Below are 12,158 nucleotides of genomic sequence, written 5' to 3'. Positions count from 1 at the left end.
GAAGGGTGGGACTCTCAATTTCTGTTTCTCTTTCACATCTTGCTTACGCCAGGTGGGGGGGGGGGGTGCCTTTGGTGCTCATTAATACCCTTTAACAAGCCCATTTTAAAGCTCTGCTGTAGGTGAGGTCAGTGTAATTGAAACACTTTTTTTATCTTGTTTACATGTTTATTAGTTAGGCAACTCAAAGCTTCCCACTGGGCTTGATCTGGTCCCACTAACATCTGTTAAAATCATAGTTTACCTTATTTACTTATTAAAAAACACCTGTTTGCCTGCAGAAAGCCACAACAAATGAATGACTGTGCTCTAACTATCTGACCTTGTTTCTGTAGCTCCATTTTCTCATGTTAAAATTTTGTTTTTTCTTGCTTCCTTTGCTAATTATTTAGGGATTAATTTTCTACCTAAGCTGCTTGTGAAGCTCTTTGAATATAAAGTGTTTTTAAGTGCCAAATATTGCTATTACTGCTGATTAGGTTATTAGGTAATAATCAGTAGCTGAAATCGGACTTCCCAGAATAAGAAAGAAGTCTGGCACTCTTCCATCCTCCTTCCCATCTGAGGAATGACTGACTGGCTCTGAGGTACATGCATGGCATGCTTGTAAACACCCCTCTGAGGTGCATACCTCATGTGGTCATATACACAGGTGCGTTTTAACACCTGATCATGACATTAACTTTTGGATGCCACGACAGCTGTCGCTTTTAGTGACATGAGCACTATATGCCACACTGCAGCCATCCTTTGGGACTATAATATAGGGATGGGAGAGCCCCAAAAGACTAATGTCTTGATTCACGTGGTCTGATTTTTACCCCAGTTTCTGTGTCTAATATTTCCTCTTGGCTAGCTTCTGGCCTTCAGAAGCACTGATTGAAAACACTAGGTATAAAGAACCAGGTGGAAGTAGGGCTGAGTGAACCCAGGCAGAAGCTTCCTTCTGTCTCATGTGAACATCAGAGAAGTGGCAGATTACAAAAGCTGTCATCATCCTCAGTAGTCACGAGCTGAGGCCTATCTCAGGCACAAAAGAAATTCTTGTCCTTGAGACACTGTGATTGATTTCACCATTGGGATATAGGTCAGGAAGGCACACCAAGGCCTCCAAGGTTAGGTCTGCAGCATCTTCTAGGCCTGGGCTCGGATGGCACCCTGCTGAACTGCATCACTGAAGGAGCTGGCTTTATGTTGTCAAGTGTAATAAACCCAAATGTTAGCATGAATTTGCTAACAAATGAAGGTAATTGGGTTCTTTAGAAGGGAATGAGATGACAGCTTTTACTGTACTTCAAATATCAGTCCCAATTACTGTAAATACGATCATGATGCAAAACATTAATTAGGAAAATCTGAACTGTTTGAAATGTAGAGTCCCATATGAATGATTAACTACATGCAAAATATTGTGCCTGATTAGAGGCATTCTACTGAGACATCCATCTGTGAGCTCTGAAATAAACCTGGTGGGAGCAGAGGAGAGATTGCAGCACAGAGGGGCTGGTTTGCTTGAGATGACCTAGGAAGCTGTTGGGCCATGCGTATCTCCTGTAGGGTGATAGGGCTTTCGGGACTGTAATGTCTGTGTACCCTATATTCTCTGCCGTAACAATCTCCAGAAAGACTATTTCGGGAGTAAGGAAGTCAGGCACTAAAACAGTATGGGACTTATTCAAAACCACCTAGGACAACAAAAGCAGAGAAAGGAACCGAGCATTGGTTGTCCACGTCTTAGCCTAACCCTAGCTCTCATGCAAGGGTGGAATTGGCTGTCCACAGCCGGGTGAGAAATAAAACTTCTCAGAAAAGATGATGAGTACACAATTCTGGAAAGATCAGGAACAACAGCCCTGTCTATAGATCACCCCAAGTGCTCTCTCTTTCTGGTGGTGTGAATTCTTGTAATACTGCTTCAGCACGCGCTCTTCAACTACTAATGAAATAACACACCTGGAAATACTGGCTTTAGGTGTTTCCTATGGGACAAAGACATTTGCTGGTTACCTCCACTTAGTCATGGGCAAACACTAAATGGAAAAAGACATTCTACTGAAGTAAATAATACCTGCCTCTAGGACATGGCTCCGTGACAGAATTGATGTAGGAAAAAAATGGCAAAGAAATAATCTCTGACATTGTGACTTTTATTTATTCACCTGTTCTTTGTCAGGGAGATGGACCATGGGAGATCAAAACACTTTATCTGCTGGCTTGTGTCTTGTTTGAAATGCATTGGTCTTCTCAGTTCATTAAAAATACTAAATAACTACGCTATTGCTGTTTTATTAGGAAACTTGGATATATGCTGCCAAATGGGCTATTTTAAGCAAAATATTCTGTTGTAGTCTAAATGTACTATTGTTCCCTATTTGGACATGTGTCTGTAGCCACTGAAACATAAAAGCTCACAAAATGGTGTTTCTTTGTCAAAACCTTGGTGAAAGAATCAAGCAACAAAGGATAATTGTTGCTAGTTTGGACTCCCTTTTTCAGTCAGTTCTTAGCCCGAGAGTCCCCTCTTTTTTTGTTGGTGGTGCCACATTCATTGCTGGTAGAGCAGCTCACCACCAGATCACCCACTGATCCAGCTGGAGCATGAATATACACTCCCATTCCTGTCAAATTACTCAGATCACGTGCTGTGGTATTTTTGCTGCCTCCATCTTCTGTGCCAGCTCTAGGGGGAACAGATGATATACCCAGAGCAGCACAAACCCCGCTGGTACAAAATTAACTTGCTTTTGAAGAATTCCTATCCAGCAGCTCTTTGCACCAGGTGGCTGCAGTACTTTTGATCCAATACTGGCAGGCGCCTGGTCAGATTTGCAGTGCTGAGTACTCAGAGCTGTGTGCCCAGAGCTTGCTCTGATCATGTCATGAGCTTTTCTGCTTTCCTTTCTCAGCAGCTTTAGTCTTCTCAGCCTTGTTCAGATGTATAGCCTTCCAAAAACAATGTCCAATAAACTTCCCCTGCTATTTATGCTGATGTGTGGCTTTATTGGTGACGTGTGTGCACTCTGGGGACAAAGAAGAGTATCAGTTATTGTCTGATTCCCTGGAGTACTATAATTGATACTTGCATCTATCCCAAAATGGAAGGTGACCATTGCATTGACATGTTCCAAGGAAAATTGGTCTAGTCCATAACAATAAAATGTTATACAAATTATGTAAGAATATAATAATGATGAATTTAAAATAGGTAATATCCTAGCATTTGGATTTCTTATCTCAGTATGCTCATTTATATGATGAAGTAAAAATAGGTTCATTCCTGAGCAGCTTATGAAATTTCCCTTAAAGTGCTATATCAGCTAATCGTTTAGGAGCTCTTCAAGAAATTCCCTAACCGTTGGTCAAAACACTACAATTTATTAGCTTTCTCTTGTTGATTATAAAGTAAAATCTTTAGTGGTCTTTTTTTCATAGAATAAATGAAGTTAATGAAGAAGGCTTAAGCATCCAAATTTTAAAGGAAATAAATATAGAAAACACATTGGAAGCTGTAAGTGGAGAGTTCTTTTAGGTGACTTTGAAATCAGTTGCTAAAGGATGGTGCAGGTAACAAGTGATAAATGCTGTTAGGTGATAAGAAAACTGGTTATTCACTGCTCTCCTTGAGAGGCCACACGGAGGGTACAGTTGCCATGGGACTGATTTCCCAGTTTGGCCACACACCAGTAGGACAAGAAAAACCTCAGACACTGCAGATGCTCCTGCCAGTGGTGCTGTCAGTGAGCATCTCCGGTGCTCTTCCTGCTTTCTTACCCAAGGCCCCTGGTCAATCAGAAACGTGATGTGAGTTCCTATCTGAAGTGTTTCGCTGCTGCTGAAAGAGCTTCTGGTAATTCATCCACAGTGCAGGGCGCTTGTCGCTGACGAAAGGCCTGGTGTTAGTTTCAAGCATGATTTGACTCATGCGTATTTTGTAGTGTGTTGCTCTAGTGCTCAATTTAGGGACAATGAGACAAGATTAACTCATGAATATTTCCATCTGAGGTAGTTGTTCTCATTATATTGATAATGAGTGCTTCTGGCTGTAGCTGGGAGCGAACAGTTTCAAGAACTCTAGGAAGTGAGCAGTAAGAATTGAGGATGATTGTTTTTCCAGAACAGTTAATCCCCAAAACTAAAACCCAGGTTACAGTCCTTCTAACAGCACAGACAGCTGAGAGACTAAACGATGCGGATAGGAAACATTATATACAAAGCACAGTGAGTGCAGCCATCTTTTGCATCTTTCCACCTGAAACCCAGCTGGAGCAGACTTTGCTAGGTGTGAGATAGCTGAGTTCTAGCACCACCTCTTGGCTCCCACCTGTAGGTATGGGACAATTCGAGCTAAATAAATGAATGCTGGGGACTCAGGAATCTTCGCCTTTTTTGATAAAGATCACTCGATGCTTCTCTTCATGGAGAGACGTTATTTTCTCGGCTAGAGGCCCACAGCAAGCAACACACCAGTCTCACAGAGCACTGATGGGATTTCTGATATTTTCATGGGAAATCTGAGCTGTAATTGATCATCTGCCTTGTTTATATTGTGGAAGAATTGTATTTCTACAACAGTTTGAAAATAATTTCCTTCCTTTTCCAATGTAAGGGCAGTGATGTCAGAAGCAAAGACATCTTTCTGGGGAAAAGAAGGATCTTGTCAGTTTTACACATGGGTTGTATGACTGAAATTCTATTTTTCTTATCACGGTCTCATTATATGTTAGGATCTGTTATAAGGCTTCTTTATTTTTTTTATTGCAGATGTCGTTTCCAGATAAAGCACTTCTCAATCAATCCTTGCTCAGACAGATTCCTGAAAGAAAATTCTATATTATTCTATTAAAATTCTATTCTGTCAAATACAAACCCTGTCACTGGATCACAACGTCCCTGAGCCACAGATCGCTTCCCACCAGAGCCCCTGCAGACAGAGCTGCATGGTCAGGCCCCAGCACACAGCACAGGGGCAGGGAGCACTGTTTGACTGGATGCTCAGTTGAATGAATGACAGACATGCACCATATTCATGCAGTACAGTAAGCACCATAATTTTTGTTACTTCTTCAACCTTGAGCAGGATAGCACAGTTGAAGACACAGCTAGTTTTATGGCTCGTAAATGAGGCACCCACGAGTTTCTACATGAACTCAGGATGAGCGCAGGTGGGAGATGCAGCCTGGGACTGGTGTCTAGGTGGAGGTGTGATGCTGATGCTGTGCTTGGCAAATGGAGGAAAGCCAGGTTATTTAGAATATACAACCTGCGTGTGGCCTAACCAAACTCTTGCTATCAAAATTAAAAAAAACCTGTTTTCTCTCTCCAAAAGCACCAGGAGTTATACATGCCTTGAGTTCACCACAGCTCAATTCAGTCACCCCCTGAAGAGGAAGATTTACTTCAGTTTATGTCCTTGAAAACAACTTAGTCTGTCTCAAGCTACATCCTTGCCATAACTGAAGGCTGAAGGAGAAGCATACTATTTGTGCTTTGGTAATGAACAGGGCTTAGTTATCAGTAGGTGTCAATGAGCATGAAGAGATTCACCAGTGTTTTCTGTGACTTCTCTGCAATTGGCATGTTTCATGTCTGATTCTTAGAAGACAAAAATCAAACTGAATAAGACCTCTGTGATGCTGTGGTGGAGTTATATGTGGAAAACTCGTTCCTTGTGGCTCCAGTCGTGTTGACAGGTAGCAGGTAGAGTTATTTAAGCTATGGCATTCATTCTTTGGAGCATGAGGTGGCTCTGCCTCAAGCTCCATGTGGCAGCTCAGCCAGAACCATGCAGAGAGACGCAGTTACACTTCAGGACAGTGCTCAAGATTTGAAATCTGGCCTTGATCCAAAACAGGGATTTTGTTTTAATTCTCTGCAAAGAAAGAGTCAAATAACATCTTCTGTCAGCAGATTTTGACTCTGCTTTGTGTTGACTTCTATGGATTTTATAAAGGGGTCATTGTGGAGCTCATTTTTGAAATGAAGAACTGTTCTGAGGGGCCCAAACTAGGATCTTTATCCCCCAGATAGTTATCTAGGGTGTGGAGTTTATTAGAAGTTTGTCCTCAGATGTAGCTAAGCAGATGAAGGAGTGAGGATAGCCCTGTGCCTGAGGCAGGAGACACAGTTCCCTACTACCACAAAAAATGTGTGCTGCAATTTATTTGCTCTCAGGATGGATTAATACCTCATTCCCTTGCTCCCTGCAGGGGCTACTCGAGCATTTCCTTGCTCTAAGTAGAGCTGTGCTGGAAGTGTTGGTTGGTTGTGAAATGTACAACATTGCTTCTTGCTCATCTCTTTAATTTGGGGTTTATTTCTTACCAGGAGTAGTAAATAGACCCAGAGAACAAATCCACCTCGTAGGCACAATCCCCGTAGTAGTGAAATTGGACGGCATCTTGAGTCACCTTTATTTATCTGTTGTCATAGTTCTTGCTGACATAATAGAGACATTATTATGCCGTTCAATCACCTGTTGCCACGTGGAAGCCAATTCACTTACCACTGCCCTTCTTTTGCAGTTCACCGGTTGCCTGCTACTGACATCTCCTTTCCATTCCTGTTTTGCAACAGTCAGCCAGTCTCCATCACACAGCTCTGCCAAAAGCTGTGCCAAGAAAAATAGGAGGAAAGTGTGCGTGCGTTTCAGTTTGGGGCCAAAACAAGTTTAATTGCAGTCAGTGTCAGAACCCTAGATTTCAGGATGCACATTTTTTTTATTCCCACTGAGCTGAAAACCCTACATTCTCCTCCTCAGGAGCATTAATACAGATAGGATAAGTGAGGGACTGGGGTGTACTTCCCACACTACACCCAGAGGCCTTCCTCCTCCTACTTGCGGAGGAAGAGACAGTTTCAAAGCTCAGTTTCAAACTCAAGAGCAATTCTGACTAAGCTGTAAGTGCTTTTGTGTCAAAGCTTTTACTGGGTGTGTTTCCAGGTTCCTCTGAATCATTCTCTCATAGTAGAGGTCTAGCTGAGCAGTCTGCCTGGGATGGCATCCCTTGGATGTTCTGGGGAGCTGCCTGTTGAGCCAAGGATTTTTAAAATCTTCTCTGAGCCCAAGACACTCAGAGAAAACCGAAGAGAGACAAACTCAGTGAGTGTGTTTGCCAGCACTTCACACTGTTGTCTTACAGCAACACCCAAAGGTCAGTGACACTCACTGTTAACACCTTAAATTTGGCTGCTCTAAAATTATTTTTCACACAGACTTCACTAAGGGAACTGGAAAAGCTTTATCAGGACATTCCCAACCTTTGTATGCCCAAAAATGTAGCTGCCTCAAAAGAGATGCTATCAACTCAAGTATTACTTGAGATTAGACTTATTAAAAAAGAGGCACAGAATACTTTTCTGACATTATTTTTTTATATACTCTTTTAAAAAAACAACAACTTTGGCCACTCTAGTAGCAGCTGTCTTCTCCCATTTCAAAGCATCCTACGAGCTGTGAACACGGGGCTCCTAATGCCTGTGATGCCACCCTATGGCTTTTAGCTTTAGTTCTTGTCTCCTAAATTCTCAGCCTCTCCTTGTCATTTAGTAAAAACTTCTTCCGTACAAGCCAGGTTATGTCAGAGATGGGTGCTGATGAGCTCTTGGCATTTACCTAGATGTCTACAGCCAAGGTTTGGTTTAATTGTTGATCCAAGGGCATGTAAAGCAGAGCAAAGTGAGAGCATGCTGCTCTGCTGCTACTCCAAACCCACGTGCCTGCTCTTGCACAGAAAAACAAGGAGCTGCGAGCTCTCAACAAGACTTTTATATGAGATGCAACACTGCATTACCAGAGCATCACGCAATACAGGCGGGGGTAGTCCAAGTACCTCCATGCCCGTTACATGAGGTAGGCCTACATGTAACAGCCCCATCCTGCAGCCTTGCCTGGGTGCTGTATCCATGCATATTTCCTGGCATTAGCTCTAGCCCAGTCTGTGGGCCTTAATTGCGGGTGGTGTTGGACCACCTCAGCCTTCTGGGGAATGGAGGAGGCTTGATATTAGGCTGGGGAGTTGCAAAGCTGCTGTATTTCACTCAGTACAGAATGCACTTCTCTGGTAAAGGACATTAATTCTCTACAGCTACTCATTAACCTCATTAATTTCAGAGGTAATATTTGCAAAGCAATTCAAGATCTGCTTTTTGCAGATCTGTTTGAGACCTCCAAGTGGCCTGATGTCAGGCCACTGACAGTGCTGCTTCCTGGTGAAGGAGAAATCAGAAATGTAGTGGCTAGAAGTACACACCATCCATCTTACTTGATGTGCATATCCACTAGCCCGAAACAGAGGGGTTTGTAATGATATCCCACCATTCAGGGACCCCAGGCTGAAGACATATCTGCTTCTTAATTACCTGGAAGCTCCTAGTCATAGAGAAGCAGCTACAACACCTGATGCTTTCCTTTGCCCTCCCAGCACCAGGAGTTAAGAATAAAGCCAGTATTTTCTTCCAGGCTAAAACCTTCCTCATTTGTTAAAATAGTAGTATATGGCAACAAGTGTGGCTGTGCCATCAGTGGCCTCTTTGTTTACATCTGCAAGATGACAAAGCAGAAGAGGGATGAAAGAAGCCATCCAGTAAGTACATTCCTTAAGTGTATACCTTGCAGTATCAGTAAACCATAGTGAGAATGAAATGGTTGAGGAATCTGGAGATTTTGTCCTGTGGAGACCGACCATTTCCTCCATTTATTAACTGGCATGATTTGTGGTTTTGTTCTGTGCTTTGATTCCATCACTCGGTCTTTCATCTTGTCCATATCAAAACTCACTCCAGTGTTCTCAGACACTGCAGCTCTGAATTAGAAGAACCAGACAAAAAGTCCTGCCAAATTCCCAAGAGTAGACTGTGTTTTGGAATTAGCATTGTCTTTTCCTCATAAAAATAACGTGATGTCAAATAAAACTCCATTAACCACTGGCTTAGAGAAATGTTGTTTGATCCTGAGATGCTGATGAAAACTACCTTCATGTTCCCAGCTAATTTAATACTACTATTTACTATGATGTACCGCTTGAATTGCAGTAGCACTTAGGATTCCTAGTCACAGACTAGGGCGCCGCTGTGCTAGACACCAGGCAGGCATGGAACAAAAAAGAAAGTCCCTTCCCTTAAGAATTTGCAGTCTTTGGCATGGGCATGGTCATTATAAAGATAACAATCTTTTTTTCCAAGAAACGCCTCATCTTGTTCATTATCCTTTGCAATTAGTCTCATGGGGCTCCTCTTCCAGCAACACACACCTGTTGGTAAGTGCAGCCTAGTCGGAGCTAAGAGAGACTTTGATTCTTCCATTTTTTAATGAACAACAAATGGTGCATTAGAGATGTTTGCTCCTTCAAATATGCAGACATCTGAATTTCTAATTGTTTAGCATTAGTCATAACTTAAGTAGGACAGAGCGGATTCTATATATAGTCTGTTGCCCAGCCATTCAAGACAGATAGCGTTTGTATTTCTTCCCATACCTCCTCACTTGAAGGAAGTGAGAAGGCAGTTGCTGCATCTCTAGCCTCAAGTATTCCAAAAACTGTGCTGCTCCCATCTCTTCCTCCCCCAAATATTGAGATTGTGCTCAGAATCGTGAGATTTTTAAAGAAGATGACGTTTTGAGCTCTTCCTGTGCTTATCTGGGGTTTCTCAGCCTTGATGGTGTAGTTGGGTTGTGTTTTTAAGCTAGAAGGCTAAAATTTCCTTTTTTTTTTTTTTTTTTTTTTTTTTTTTTTTTTTTTTTAGCAACAGTTGAGGGGTTGTAACAGGATTTGAGGAGCAGGAGTTGCTCTTAGTATCACAAACCTTCTCCAAATCACACTGATTATTTTCCCTCTGTACTCAGTTTCATTTCTCTGTCTCCTTCTCATTTAGTGTATGCTTTTAAATATAGAAGTATCATGTGTGCTTACATTATGAAGAAAACTCCAGTTCACAACAAATAAACACGGTGGAAGTGAATGAGGGTTTCACTTTCTGCAAATCCGAACTCTAACTTTTCTCCTGTTCTCTTCTCCTCTGGTGGGACAGCAGCAGGTTGGCCACTGAAAAATCAGAGACGCAGCAGTTTGCTCAAATTCCTGCTGCTTGGGTGCTGGAAAATGTGACACTGGCACAGCTGTGCTCAAATGTTTCTTTATTTTCAAAGTGACCCCTGGATCCATCACCCCAGCAGCATGGTTTCCCCATGCTTGTATGATGGCTACGGCTTCAGGGCTGAATGAACTGTGTGTTGCTGGTGACACTCATGGCTAATGGAGGCCTGGCGCTGCATGGGGCAGCAACAAGGCAAGGTCCCTGGTGTAGCTGATGGATGAAGCTGTCAGTGGCTCAGTGCCCCTTTCTGGTAGAGCATCTGAGCTGGACAGTCTCTCCTCTTCTCCTGGCCTTCAGTATGTGATTCCTCATAGACTCTCTGGAGAGAAACCACTGGTAACATGGTCTGACCTGTGTGGGCTCCCCTCCTTGCCCCTCACCCAGTGTCAAGTAAAAAGACAGGTCTGTGCTCAAACCTCGCTGTGGCAGGGATGTGTCTGAGGAGAGGCAATGTAAGAATCCACGCCTGCCCTCCAGGTTGACACCAGCCCTGGCTCCTGCCCTCCTCTGACCTGGCCTCTGCCCCCCCTGCACACCCCAGTCCATACGCTGCTCCCGGAGGGTCTGGGGGTGTCCTCGCCCGCCTCCCTGCCCACCAGGCTGAACCCAGAGTCAGTGGGTTGCTGGAGGCATGCATGAGGTTCCCCTCAGCCTTGCCCCGGGCCCGGCAGCTGTGTTTGCCAAACACGGGCAGACAGGCTGGGCGAGCACACAGCAAAGTTTCTCTTACAGCAAAATGCACCCAGACACTGAGGCAACCGGGAATACAAATTGCTCGGCGCTTTCACAGGGTGATCGTTTGATGGATTTCCTTGTTGCTACCAATAATTGTGAGATTAGTTCCTGCAGAATTATCATTAACAGCGTAGAGAGCTCGCATGCATAGCCGCCCAGCCTTCTCCATCCGTTATTTGAGTGCAAGAATAGCAACTGACAAGTCTTGTGAGGTAAATATAAAGGTCAGCTGTTGCCTCCCTAGATGAAGGCTGTCAGGAGGAGAAAGGCACAGCTCTTAGCATGCACACTCCTCCCAGCCTGCTTCTACAAGTCCCTTTGCCAACTGCAACGAGAGAGCGTGGCTAAGAGCCATAATCACTTTTTGGTGGCGCCCAAGGGGGTACATGCACAGCTCCTGCCTGTACCACTTGCATAAATTCTCCTGGGGGCACAAGGAATTAAGCACATTTTAGGAATAAATTCTTCTCTGAGGGCAGTGAGGCACTGGCACAGCTTGCCCAGAGAAGCTGTGGATGCCCCATCCCTGGAGGTGTTCAAGGTCAGGTTGGATGGGGCTTTGGGCAACCTGGTCTGGTGGGAGGTGTCCCTATCCATGGCAGGGGGTTAGAACTAGGGGACATTTAAGGGCCCTTCCAACTCAAGCTGCTCTATGATCCTATGAATCTATGTTGGTGAGCTATACCACATAAAATCACAGAATCATAGAATGGGTCAGGTTGGAAAATCCCCATGACATGAGCACATAACCCCCTTCCTGGAGTGAAATCATTTAAAAACTGTCTGAAAGAGAAATTAAAACTGAATGAGAAAGTTTTGAAGACTTTTGGGTTCAGAAGAAATGACAAATAGCTGAAGTCCTTAATAGTGTATTTTTTCTTATCCTGACCTAGAACATAGTTTTAAAAATTATTATTTTGTTGATTTATTTTTATTGAATTTCATAATTCACTTTAATTGTGGTTCTCTATGATTGGTCTAACAAATTCAGTCTGATGAGGAATAATAGGCATAATTGGCATAACAGGAATAGTATTTTGTTCTTAAGATGACTTATTACCTTCAAGATACCTTGATTTTTTCTTCCTTTTCTCTAGATTGCCCTGGAATCCATAATATTTATGACCAGAGGATTTAGATTTCTTAGTGTCAGGAGTAGCAAAGGGTCAAATGAGAATGTAATGTATACAGGAGTCACTGTGTGACTGCTGGCACTGCAGAGTGGGCAAGATGTGCTGAAATAGTCACAGAATAAAAGATCATATGTTGGAGACCTGATCAGAGGCACCAAGTAATGATGGTGATCACACGAAGTGGTTAAGTGAGAGGAT

This window comes from Aythya ferina (genome assembly GCF_964211825.1).
Source record: "Aythya ferina genome assembly, chromosome: 2".
Classification (NCBI taxonomy): domain Eukaryota; kingdom Metazoa; phylum Chordata; class Aves; order Anseriformes; family Anatidae; genus Aythya; species Aythya ferina.
Note: the sequence above shows the minus strand (reverse complement) of the source record.